This window comes from Stegastes partitus, unplaced genomic scaffold (genome assembly GCF_000690725.1).
Source record: "Stegastes partitus isolate 25-593 unplaced genomic scaffold, Stegastes_partitus-1.0.2 Scaffold1933, whole genome shotgun sequence".
Classification (NCBI taxonomy): Eukaryota; Metazoa; Chordata; class Actinopteri; family Pomacentridae; genus Stegastes; species Stegastes partitus.
Window position 1 is genome coordinate 33,614 of NW_007579664.1, and position 14,620 is coordinate 48,233.

Genomic DNA, 14,620 nt, shown 5'->3' on the forward strand with positions numbered 1-14,620 from the left:
AAATGGCACCAGAAAAGACTTTTTTTTTAATTTTTAATTTTTATTTTTTAACTTTCTGTGTTTTCCCACTATACACTATTTGGTTATTGACCAAAGGGATCAATAAAGTTCTGTTCTATTCTATTCTATTCTATTCTATTCTATTCTATTCTATTCTATACAAAGTGGGTGAAAAAGGTATAAATTACAAAGATGTAAATCTGCAAGGCTGCACAGAGTGAGGAAGCTGGCTCACATACTGAAAGGTTGTAGTTCTTATTTAAAAGTTTCCAGACATTTTGGGGCAGTATGTATAAAAGTTACTGGACAGAAATGGATGGCCAAAAATATAGTACCCATCATGCTGGTTGGTCTCCATTCTGCTCAGAGTACTGCCGCAAGAACAGAACAGAAGATGGTTTACATTAACTTACCCCTATAGACACTTTACTGGCCACTGGTAGTGTGTTTAAGAATTCACTTTAAAGTTACTTTACTTAATTATTAAGCTTTAAAAAAAAAAATTGCTTTTCTTATGTCTGAGATTTTCTTTCATTTTATGTTCCAAGGAGATCACTTCTCCACTGCTTTTCTTTTAAATGTTCCTTACATGAGGCCACCTTCTGTTTTAATGCATCTAAACTGTGGAACGCACTAGAATGGACCTTTGATATTTCTAATAAAGGGAAATTAAAGACCTACCCTTGAATCTATTTTAATTTTTGTATTATTTCATTGCTGTTGTTTGAATCATGCTATATTAAGCAGTTTGGGCTGCATGTTTCTATGAAATGTGATGTATGAATAAAGTTGAGCTTGAAGGTGCTTGATGAAGCTCAAGTGGTGCCAACATGAAACCAAATGCATTTACTTTTTTTTTTTTTTAACTTCAAATTTACATGTTCTATGACTCCTCAACACTGTGTCAGCTGTCACCGATTCCCAAACTCAAACTGTAAATGCATCTCAAACGCATTGCCAGACAAACATGAACTGTACACAGTGTCAGTGTGTAAGCAGTTCTACTTTTAAATGTAAGTTTCAGTGCAAAACCATCCAGAGCCTTTATAAAATCCAGAGATCTGACCAGATCACTGGAGCGAGCAGCCAATTATGCCCACTGAGCTAACAAGTGGGTTTCTTTCTTGGGATAATGAACATTTCCTGCCCATTAGCCGGGCAGCTGGTGCAGATTAAAACACAAAATCAGTTTTCATGTTTATCTCGTGATAGCTCTCAGTCATCTGGTCTGATGTTTTGCCCTCTGCCTGGACGTACACCTCAGTAATTACGTCATATAAAGCTAAAACGGCTAGATGATGACCCTGGCAGAAGACACTGCTGAATAAAAAACACTTTTATTGTTCTTTTTTTGAGGTGGCAACTAATTTAGTTGGTATTGGAAGTTTGTTTAGAAGCTAAAATACTACACAGTAGATCTGCCAGTTGTAACTGCTCACCCCCCTTTTATTGAACAAACTGTAAGAGTTTAATCCTTCATAAAACTTTTACTGTTGTTTCTGGTTTTGGTCACCAAAACTCCTTCAAGTGTTGCTGGTAATGGAATAGCATACATGCCACCAGAATGCCTCGTCACAGCTACTAGGGTGTGATTGATCAATGTGTGTTTAGGGGAGGGCTTTTAGGAACAATGGCACCAAAAGGTTAACAAGAAAACAACAAACTCTGCTGACTTGCATCGCACAAAGAAGCCAGGTAATGATCTATATGGAGAAATAATTCAAAGTTGAACTGACTCCTTCAATCCCAGTGGCTGGTATTAGAAGTAAAGCAGAACTGGATATTAAAAACCGGGGCTATTTTCATCTCCTTGTCCGTAACACACACACACCTCCAGAACACTCACCCTGACCCGAGACACACTCCATCAATCACCCATCACCTCACCAAGCCTTCCCTCTCACATCCTCCTCCTCCCTCATACACTATCTCCACTCTGGGTTCTCTCCTTCGCCCCCCTCCTCCTCCTCCATCCCTCTTATCGCACACAAAACACACACATTTGCATATACTGACATACTTACAGCCTTTGTGTCCAGCCACACACACACACACACACACACACACAGACACACACACACACACACACACTGATGAACAACGTACAGTTTCCTCCCCACACCTCCCTCTTGTTGTCTTTTCTCTGTTTTCGCTGTGGGGAAGTTGGCAGTGTACTGTAACTGTCTATTGAATCCACCGCTGTGAGCAATACGGTTACACTCCTCACACAGACAATTACATGCAATATAAATCTTGCACATTTTGCAAATAAAAACGATTCCCGGTGAAACACCTAAGGAGGAAACATCAAAGGTGGAATTGCTCAAAAGGATCCTCTTCCACTGATGAAAGTGAGTCATCCTTTACTCAATTAGCATTTGCTTCCTTCACGTTATGTAAAGACTCTATAGTCTCTGTGAAACCTGCCTCAGATGAGCTGCTGCTACTTTTGTCGGCTGAGACGTGACTTTGAACCGTGTCACAGTTTAAAAAGGACCAACAGCGTTCCTGCAGATATGACAAAAATGATCCTGTCTATAATTAGCCATAAAAAGAGCTAAAAAGTGAATACTGGACTCACCAGTGGAACAGAATCCCAACTACATAATAAAGTTCTGTAACTGCCACATGTGTACAGGTTTGTCTATCAGCTTCAATAATTGATATGTCAATTTGTTCAGAGCTCACTTCTGCTGACCCCATGTGACCACATTCACACCCAAATTTTTCCTTCATCCTAACGAGGGCCTTCATGTGAACAAACCTAAGCAACACGTTTCTGATCAGAGAACAGTTTTGCCTTCGCAAAAGTGATCTGAAACGGTTTAAGATGGCACAAATTTGTTCCACTTTTTATCCATTATCCATTATCTATACACCACTTAATCCTCACTAGGGTCACAGGGGGGCTGGAGTCTATCCCAGCCGACTCAGGGTGAAGGCAGGGGACACCCTGGACAGGTCACCAGTCTATCACAGGGCTACACTTAGAGACAGACAACCAAGCACACTCACATTCACACCTACGGACAATTTAGAATCACCAATTAACCTCAGCATGTTTTTGGACTGTGTGGGAGGAAGTCGGAACCCGGAGAGAACCCACGCTGCACGGGGAGAACATGGAGACTCCGGTGCCCCCACCAGGACGCGAACCGGCAACCTTCTAGCTGCGAGGCAACAGTGCTAACCAACTACACTACCTTGCAGCCCTCCACTTTTTATTTTAAACGAAAATAAAATAAAGCTGTTTTGCATTTTCCTCTACCCATAATATGTCAGTACGCATGTCAAGATATTCTCGTGCACATTACATGTTGTTTCACCACAATAATCAGTGTTGCCCATGATTATAATTTCGAGGGCTTTGCAGATTATTATTATTTCGTTATCAGTTACAGCATAGGTGTTTATATAATTAGTGCTTTTACAACCCCCTTGCTGAGAGTAATTCTGGTTCCTACTTGCTATTGTTTATGGTCAGATATGAGTGCATGCTGTCCTGCTGCGTTGGTGCTGATTAAAGAGGATTATTCAAAGAGAAACTGTATCCGGCTTGTCACCCACAGCCCAGAGAGTCTGGAGAACGCTGCCCACCAAGAAATCAGGGTTACATAAATGGTACAACTTTGCAGCGCTGACAGGCAGAAAGAGAGAATCACCAAATGCCTGAGTGATCTGCACATCTCCTAAAGCGATATGTGACTTGATTCTTTCTGAAGTCATATTGGCCAAAGTGCAGAAATCCTTTTAGAGTGCCCTTTGCAAATGGCAGCTAGAGGAGGACCAGGCCTGGTCAATAAGGAATGTCAATCAATACATGGGTATTTGATAATTTAGACCATATCGCCATTGTGCTAAAATTAATTAATTTTGCTCAAGGTCTCCTTTTTCGGCAGCCTCTCATTCTTCTCTTCCTCCTGCCTCCACAGCCCTCTTTTTGTGAATGTGCTGCTGATTGTTCAGCAGTACTTTGAGCCTTACGGTGAGATCTATTTCTGACTCTTAAGCACACCGGAGGTGGTCAGCGACAGGGAATTTTTATGTTTCATAATAATAATAATAACAAAAAAAAGTAATTCAGTGAAAAGCGTTTCAGGCTTCCATTGTATGAAGGTCTAACAATCACTACTGATTCTGATTTGACTCAGAGCTGCTATACGTAACAGCTCTCCTGGGCTATATGACATAACGTTACAGGCCACTTGACATAAGGTGGATGACTGCCGTGTTGGCTTTTTTTTTTGACCATGCGTGTTACATCTGGTTGAGGGGAAACATTGTGGGACATGCATGAGTATAAGATGGCTATCTCAGGAATGTTTGTTTGTTTTTAAGGCATGACTTAATTGACTTAATCACCTTGGAGAATGAGGTGTTCAGGTGTGCTGCAGTCACATCTGGCATGAGCCTGAAATCCACTACATGGATGGTCCCAATTTTTTTTTTCTCCCCCTTCTCACCAGCAGCCAAGACATTCATTTGCAGGTGAGCTGAAGCATGGAGGTCAGCAGGGCCGCTGTGACATTCAGAACATTGGCTGGCTCAAAATTGCTCCTCTTCTGTGCTCCCCTCGAGGAGCGATTCTGCTCGACAGACTGGCTCTCCTGCAAAATTGTAATTATGGGAGTCAGTAATGACACTTCAAACTATCTTAATTATTCTGAACAATGGCTAGTCTTACACTGGTGTAATTAAGCCTTTCTGGATACATATGGCGGATGATAATTTGATCCTGGCCCCTCCAACTGTTCATGGCTGACTCTCACATCAACATGATTTTATCATAAAATACACTGCTGCTAATATTTATGAGGTTTTTATAGGCACGGAGAAAATGATTAAAGGCTTTTTTTTTTCTTTCTTTCAAGACTGGAAGAAGAAGCCATGGTAGGAAGCTACCAAAACAGCCAATCGCGACGCTCCATTCTGAAGCCTGCCGATGGTTTAGTACAAGGCCGTGTACTGTCAGAATTTAAACCCATATGATTTATGGTATGGCCACTTTGGTCTGCTTTCTCTCTTTAGTTCAAAGGCTGCGTCTGGCTGCAAAACGCTCAAGGGCACAGGCTAATATGATAAACAGGGAACAGTGGCTGCCGGCTGGGGGGGGGGTTGGGCCTTCTGCTCGCTACAGTTTACCCTCACCCTGTGAAAAGCCAGCGATGGCAAAGTGAGGGATGCGGCGTCTGCGGAGCCGAGGGGAGGAAGAGAGATGTGAGGAAAAGGAGGTCTTTTTCCCCACCAGCTCTCACTGGGGGAGAAAGGAGGCGGAGGAGGAGGAGGAAGTGGAGGAGGACGGCATTGCAGGGATCACCAGTCATGGAGGATTATAATTGCTAAATATAAGAAAATGGTATTTTCCTCTCTTTTAAATGAGTTCCTCTGGGTTTCTTTTCATACTATTATTTTTAGACGATAGAGGGATTTTATGAAATATGGAAGAATCATCCACTGAACCAGATGTGTTTGGTTTCTTTGCAAAAATGCTGCGTTTTGTCATGGAGGGGAAAATATCAGCTTACTGTTCAGCATTAGGGAAAAAAAACAACAAAAAAATAAAAAACATCACTCTACTTTAAATTAAAACCCCAAAATATCCACTGGAATATTTTACTGTCACGCCAGCAATCAGTTAAGCAGAGTAAGGGTCATATTTTGGAAATAGCGGATATCACATTTTGAGAATTAATCTCTGCAATTCAATCTCAAGGACCGATTCAATAAACAGTATTTAAACATTTTATTGGAAGATGGATTTAAGCCTTTCTAGTCAGAAATAGGCAGCAAGCTGCATCGGGCTCAGCGAGCCTGTCTGCAGGGGGGGATTGGTTGTGCTTAGAAACGGACATTTAGGACGGACTGTTAGCAGATGGCAGGGTGACAACTTGAGCTACTGGTTCTTGTGTTGACATATCACAGTGGGGTCGCGGCTCAAGGCGGCACATCATCACGTCAAACTCTTGTCTCCCTCAGTTTCCATTAACGCCGGGCGGACGACCTGGAAGTGGCCAGCAAAAGGTTAAAACGAGCAAATATAATGCTGTACATTATAGTCGGAGCACAATATGAAGGAGATCTTTTATTTAGCCACCAATAGCACAATGTAAGAATACTCCATTATAATTAAAAGTCCTGGATTTAAAGTGCTACTCAAATAAAAAGAAAAAGAAAAGCAGAAATGTAGTCTTGACTGATATATGATGAGATTCTTAACACAGATTCATCAACGTGTGTGAAACATTTCACCGCTGCTGGAGCTGAAGCTAGTTTTAACTGATTTATAATAGTCTTGTAGCTCGCTGTAGTAATTCACAATCTCAAAGATTCGCTCGCCTCAAGGGCTCAGAAGATAAATCTGATCAGTCATGAGATGATAAAGTCTCCTTCTACCGACTGGGGTACCCACAAACCACAGCGCTATCCTTCCTTTTTGTCATATCTCACAGGTGCTTTATTCTAGTGTTCCAATTACTTTGTTGATGACTTCATTTCATTGCTTTCTGTTTTTTTGTTGTTTTAATTTATGCTTTGTTAAAAAAATATCAATATCAGAACAGGATTGGGAGTTGGCGTGAGTGTGGGAAAAAGCGCAAATGTTTCCCGACGCTGCAGAGGGAGGGGGCGGGGAGGAGGATCAGTTTCTCAGAGCCTCCTGGATGTGTTCATGTTGTGCTAAATGTAGAATATATCCGTGTGATAAAGGTTTGAACGACATCAGTGCTGGATTTTGAAACAATGGCACGCAGATTACGATTGGCATTGCTGAGATTTGGGACATACAAATGTTGACGTAAATAATGTGTACTTGAAACGGCGGAAAAACAAATTGACACAGAACCAAAGGACAGGGAACAGGCTTTTAAGAACTAAAGGGGGCTGTACTTCCCCACTAGTTGGATGCAATTTGTATTAAGCAGCATGCATATTAACTATATATTTGTGATTGTATTTTTTTCAGATGACATCACTTATAAAATGTATGTTTTGAGAAGAAATCAGCGTTGCTATGATGTCTTGTATTTGCTCGTCCTTCTATGTTCAATATGTGGTAGGATGAATGGATGTATTTGAATAAAGATTTTGGTAATTTGTTGTGTTTACAGCAACATCTCTTTGGGCCACAAATAACCACATGAGAAGCTTAGAGGGGAAACGTTTTCTTTGGTGGAATTGGTAACTGACGCTTTGTAAGGGCTGACATGAAGCCAGCAAGATCGAAGGCACTGGTGACGTATGGTGTTGTATTTACTTATCCTGTGTGTTTTTAATGTAAATTTCTGGATAAATACCAAATAAATACAATTAAGTGCAATAGTTCCATCTGAAATATTGGGAGATAGAGATATGAAAGAATGGAAATACTAGTAGAAAACAAAAAGTAATGTACCTCATTTATGCACATTTTACAAGTAAATGCAAGTAAATAGAGCTCTTTGTTTTGCGTTTCCATCGGACTACACAGTCATCAAAGTCCATAAGTTAATAATACGGAAGAAAATCAATTTTGACAGACACACATTCACCACTGCTCTAATCACATTTCACATGTCTGTCCCCGGTGGTGGAAGCTATTAGCTCGGTCCCAGAGATCATATTATCACCTTAACAGTCCTTTTATTTCCAACACTAACCCACACAGAGTTCACTCAGCACTTTTCTCTACCTCTAAGTAGGGCACATATGGTCCATTTCTGACCATCATAATTTTTCAGCAGAGCACTGGGGCTTTTTTTGACGGGGGGGAGGGGGAAGGTGGGGTAGTTGGCAGAGCTAGAGGCAGAGAGGGGACATCAGGTTGGCAACCTGTGGCCATCCTTCTGATGTTATCCATGCGTATGCTTTCATGAACATAATCCCACAAGGCACAGACACACACACGTACGCGAATACACAAAGTCGCCCACGTGCATGGGCGCACACATACACACTGACACAGAAAGAAAACTTTCAGCCATGCGCATCAAAAGCTGGAGCATCGGAAAGTTGGCATTTGGACAATATTTGCGAACAAACTGGCAGATGTCAAAAGGCTTTGACGGTGGGGTTTTAGAGAGAGAAAAAAACACTAATACGGATGTGCTGTAGTTACTGTGTGTGTTTCTGAGTGCTCTGGGCCCTGGGCTGCCAAAAAATTATAGTGCCAGGCCTCCATGCTACGAGCACGAGAAGATATGGGAAAGTAAAAGCGTTTTCCTTAGAAACAAATGACTTGATGTAACAAGTGCATAATACAGGGGGGAGGAGGACAGTTCAGACCAGGTAGTGACACATCTCAGCTGCTGAATTGATACAGCAGCTGTACTTTTTGATCCACTACTTCTTTGTACAGACGTTCAGGACACTTAAGTTTCATCCCTCTGGCCGACAGAAATCCACCCTAATCCCCCCATGTCCCTCTCAGACGTCACTATTAAAAATGTTTTAATTCATGTGAAAGTCGAGCCACTACTTTCTCCACACTCCAGCACAAAGTTGAAAAGGGGGGCTATCTGGAAGAGGAGGGGAAAAACTTGAGACACATGCATGTACAGTGCTTTAACCCCGAGGCCGGCGGGGTAATGGCAGGATTAATTACTGCTAAGTTTGACCCAAGGAGAACTGGAGCAGATTATCCCAGATGCTGCAGAGGAAGGCATTAGCGCTGCTCGTCCCTCCATGGCAGCGGAGAGACAGCCACCTCAACCGCTAGGATGTCACCATGACCTCGCTGATCTGGCCGGCTGCACCGAACCGCACACGGATAGCGTACGGGAGGGCTCACGTGGCAGCAGCGGCCATGCGCCGTTCACGCCACGCTTTTTTTTCTTTCTTTTTTCGTCGCTGTCAGATGCCAAGCAGGCGGCTGTAAGCCAGCTTCTCTCCTCTCAGCAGGCAGGCATCAGAGGAGGAGAATAATATGTAATTACAATAGACAATCTAAAACAAAGCCCTTCACTTTCAATGAGTTCCTCTTGGAGAAGGGAAGGTTACCTCAAGGGGGAATTCTAATGAAGCAGATGGCTGAGTGCTCACAGGGGCAGACACAGACTGTCCTCCTTTTTTACAGTCTGCCAACATTTCCAGCATTCTGAGGAGCTTCACCTGCCTCTTGACCGCTCTTTGTGTGCATCTGAGCGAATGTGTGGGTGTGCGGCACACTTTTACTTATTGACACATCTCACAAGCTGGAGGAAGAGCAAGCTCACAGATTTGCCACTTCCTGCATGCATACAATAAGAATGGTGTCAGGACGCTCTGCAGAGTTGTGAATATGACACTGTGCGACGTCTAAGAGAGTCTGTGAAGTGCGACTGAGAGCACGCTGCATGAAATAGAAACAGAGACAAAAAGCAAAAAAAAAAAAAAAAAAAAAAAAACAAAACACTCCAGGCAGGTGTTCCTTATATTTTATTCTATACCGTTTTATTTCATCCAGTATGTGTGCTTATCGACAGTTCGCTCCTTTCACCGACACACAAACTACGAACCACGGCTACTGTGTGTTGTTGTTGTTGTGTGGTGGTTGTTGTGTGGGTCAGCGCAATGTCCCGTCGGTCACCCATCAAATCACACCATACCTGCACAGTTCCCTTATTGCTTTTTCCCATAGTTCCCGTGTTAAATGCAGAAAAAATAGATATCCATTGAGCAAATAGCAAATAGCAAATACTGTCCTCCTCAAAAGGTTGCGAGTCCTCATAAGAAGTGTTGAACCAGTTGCTGCCCTTCGTGAAACAAAAAAAAAAAAAAAAAAGGTTGAGCCTTCAGGTAGAAAGTCTTCGTCTGTAGCGTCATGTAACGGAAATGTCCCGCTCCTGCGCCGGTACCAAAGTAGAGAGATTACACGATGCAAATGACATGTTTTCTTAAAAATCATGGACATGTTATGAACTCTGTACACACACACACACACACACACAGTTTGGTGAACATTGCTTAGTATTATCCGGTATGGTGTTGATATCACTTATTAAGAGACTCTAAAATAAATACAGAAATATAAATAGGTCCTATGGAAATATATAAATCTGTATAAGTAAGTACCTTGTCAACATTATGTCCCCAACATCAGATTAAGTGGAATTATAGTACGTACTTCAGCAAATGAAAGACAGCTTCGAGAGGCAGGATTTTTTTTTTTTTTTTTTATGTAAACCCTCATCTCTTCAAATAGAGTATAAATGTGCCCTTTCTGTCTTCCCCCCGCCCCACCGCCAACATTAATCCAGAGAAGAGCAGCCTCACCTCTGGCTTCCACACAAGGTTTTTTTTGTTCAGCTGATAGAGAAACATATGTAACACGTATTGTCCAAATCTAAGCTTCTAATTCTTTATATTTACGTATTAACGACTTCATATCGACAGCGACGAACGAGACTCCTGACGGCGTCGTTACCGGTGAAGGAACTTTAGGTGATCTGTAGGGAGTGAGCTGCACCCCACTGCTGCATGGTATTCCTAAACTGGGTCATATTCAGGTTGCGCTGCCCACTTTGTGGTCATTACTGTCGCGTTATTCCGTCTCGCTGGAGCAGCGGCAAAAGAGGTCAGTTGTTTTAGACGCTACAATAAACAACTTTTTCACCGCATATAGCAAATCCTCATCCCACATCCAGGCGATCTGAGGTACGCCGTCACACCGAACACCTGGTTCTGGTGCTTGTGTGTGAAGTAAGTTGAGCGTTTAATGGAAACGCAGAAGGAATTCGTAGTTGCGATTGAATAACGAGGGGCCTTGGGGGGAGGAAAAATAACAGTTTAAAAAAAAAAAAAAAAGAAAAAAAATGTGTACCTTTTCTTCCCCTGAGAAATTACAGGTTCGATTCCTCTGCTGCTACATCTAATCCTCAATCACAGCAAATGATTTCATTAGCGTGCATCGCTGATTTACCAACCCGTGTTCATGGGTGAGCAGGGCGGCACAAAGGGAGAGGGAGGCTAAGATTAGGCAGCGAAAATTGGAAGTGCACCAAACGGAGTCTGAGAATGCTGCGTTACAGAGACAACCATGAATTGGAAATGCTACAGAGGTGCCATGTGGAACGCCACCAAGGCTCCGTGATTGGGGCTGCTGCACTGAAGCAACTCACAAACCTGCCGTCTGCTTTGTAACACGTCGAGCTAGCCGGGGCCAACGGAGGGGCCAGAGCCAAGTGTGGCCTCAGGTAAGAAAAGATTAACACTTTTACCAGACAGTTTTAATTTAGATGAAATTTCCCCTCATAAGAATCAGTAGCCCTGACCTAGATTTGATTGAAATAGAGAAACACATTTATATACGTATGCATGCTGTTAAACAATACCTTAAAACAGGTGCTAATTCTTGAAAAAAAAAAAAAAAACAAGCTCCAAAAATTTGGACGGAGCGCTGGCAGCCGTCGTGATCTTTAAACTGCCCTTCGTCGCCCCTATTGCCCTCAAACAGCCGCTTCCTTCCCATGTTTAGATGGGTGTCACAGGGAGACGTAATGAAAATAGTTCCCTGCGTGAGCGAGTGAGTCACCGTTGTTTTTCTTTATTCACCTCTCTCAAAAGACACAAAGTTTCAAAGCCTCCTTATCTAATTCCCAGCTGATTCCTCTAAAAAACACTGTCTCTATACTACATTACGCTACGGATGCGGCTGCAGCAAATAGTCTGGGAGGATGGAAATAGCAAATCCCCTTGAAGAATAAACACTGCTGTCAGGTGAAAATCTTGTTACTTCAATTTCGTCTATTTTCGCGTCTTTACTCGGAATGAAGGATTACATGGTCTTCTGTGAGCTGGAAAATGTTTCATGACCCTAAGGATTATGAACCCCCCTTCTCATTTCCATTACATAATTTCAAAGCTGCATGGTCATCAATCAAAAACCGCTTTTCTTAATTTCATCAAAATTGGCAGCATTCTTATATAAAACGAGCGAGACGGGAGATTTCGCCGGCCCGGATGAAGCAAACAGGACATCATGCAGATTGTGTCAGCTCTCTAACTGACAGTGACGGATCAGTGCCGATACCGTGTACCCACCCCGCCCCCCCCTCCCCTAAACCACTTATCTGTGATAATGGACCAGACCAAGTTCAGGCCAACTAATCAATCCCTGTCCAATGTCTATCTCTCCCTAAGCTCTGACCTTTGCCTCTCCGTCCCTCCCTCCGCCGACAGCGCCCAGCCTCCGCCATCGACCCTGTCAGGTAGTGCAGGAAGCCCTGAAACGCACCACACACCCAAACGCTTGCTGCTGCCTACACAATAACGCTCGAAGCTTTCCCTCGTATCCTTCCAATCAATAACGTGCTGAAAAACATCCACCAGCGCTCTGGAACAATCATAAAGAATGGGGCAACATGTCACAAGTACCCCATCAGCGTGAGTACCCCACAGGGTGCCTGCCTGTCTACCTGCCTTCCTCGTGGCTGAGTGTCCGACTTCATCATTCCCTCAGCGCATCAACGTCTCCTCACATCTGCACTTTTGTCTCACAGACTGGCTTCAAACTGTTCTTCAACTCCATGCCTTTATAAGGTCGTATTGTGAGGGGAGAACTGGGGAATCTCTCCTGATGTGTGAGGCGCAGCAGCCCGTCTGCTTTCGTGCAGGGAGCCATCGAGGCCTAAACACCTACACTGTGTGCAGACAATCAATATTCCAGATGTGAAGCAGCTCCAGGTTTACTTTCTGCCGTTTCGGCCGCAGAGCACTGTCCCTCTCGATGGTGGTCTAAAGAGTCCTGCCATGAGGCCAATGTAAATGCTTCAGATAGTCGTTTGCTGCAGATGTAGGAAAAGTGTTCGATGCAGGAGAGGTGAACAAAGAAACGCTCGAGCGAAGAGAAATGCCGTCTCTCTCTGTCGGGAGCAAGAAGAAAAGGTTTGTGTGTCCACATAAAAACAATGCATATGTACTGTTTTCACCTACATAATGTAAACTAATTGAAATGTAATTCTGTAGTTATTAATGGTAAGTTCTTGCTGTGTCCTTTTCCTTCATATTCTGCCTCTTGTCATATTCAACGCACAAATTTTGCACTGGAATGATGGTGGTACCACATAATGATGTCTACATTTAGACATTTTAGACATTTAGTTATCCAAACAAACAAAAAAAAAACAGGGGAAACACATCACAACATTAATCCACACATTGCACCTTCATATGTAACACAGTGCCACTTAAAATACAATTGCATGGTTCCAGAATAAACAGTGAAGAAGAAGAAGAGTGTTTTTTGAATTGGGTAAAAAAATAATAAAACAAAATAAATGCAACAGCAGTTATAATAACAAAAATCATCGGTTAAATCCCTCATGACAAACCTGGTTCAGACTACTGAACTACTACTGGATGGATAAACTGGCCTGAATGCAACAACAAAACAGAAACTGAATCAGTCATAGATTTGCTTGCTGCAAATTTAGCAAAAGATATTTTCAACAACATCAAATGATGTGGATAAAATAATGAGATTGTTTAAGTTTTTTTTTTTGCAACTAGCAGTCAAAGTGTGAGCCTGTGCATGTCTGTAAATGGGAACCTGTGCAGCTGTGTATCATGTCGTGTATTGCTATACCTTATTACAGGGACTTGAGGGAACTGTAATGAGGGGAGAGCATGGTCACTGTGCACCTCTGTGTGTGAGTCCATGATAGCTTGTGAGGGTCAAGGGATTACAGACATGTCTTGTTAAATTAGGCTGCTGTCGCTGAGTGCTGTGACTGAGTTTGGGACTCAGCTGTCTGAGTGGAACCTGGGTCTGTCTTGGTGATGAGCTACAAACAAACATGTAGAAGCATATCACTGCTCCTCTCCTCTGGGAATTTAGTGATACCTTCGTCTACTGTGGATACAGTTTTCTTAACCACCGCGAGGCTCTCTGAGTGTGTCAACAGATTATAAATGGATATGCTCATTTAAAGAGCCTTTTTCTTGTGTTTTAGTTTTGACAGGAAACATCTAAATGATCTAAATGCCATCTATCAAGTGTTGACCTTTGGATTTATTTGGCCACGCAAACATTTGATCCCCTTTCAAACAGTGCCAACTAATAAAGACGATACTGTCAAACAAATGACACGAGATAAGAAAAAGAAACAGTTACGAGGAAATAGTAAGTACATTACATAAGTACATTTATGTCACTCTCAGATCTGTTAAAATAGAATCACGGATTCAAGATTAGGTGCCAGTAATTAGAACCTCCATTAAGACTCTGCTGTTCTCTTTGCTTTTGAAGTGTGTGGTGTCATCGTGCCAAGATCTAAAGAGCTCTCTAAGGCTCTCAGAAAAAAAAGGTTGTTGATGCCTCCAAGTCTGGCAAGGGCTTTAAAAAGATCTTCAAATTATGTGAAATAAATTATTCCACTGTAAGGAAAATCGTCTACAAGTGGTTTAGATTTCAAGCGACTGCCAATCTGTCTAGGGCTGGCTGCTCCAGCAAATTCAGCCCAATAGCAGAATGTTTGATGCAAAAAGAAGCCTGCAAGAACCATAAAATTCCATCACAGGACCAGCAGGTAACTGCTGGTGTCAAAATACTGCATCTACAATCAGAAAGAAATTGCAGGTATTTGACCTGCATGCGAGGTGTGTCAGGAAAAGGTTTTGCCAGCTGGTCAGTTTTGGAATAATGTGCTCCAGACAGATGAATCAAAGA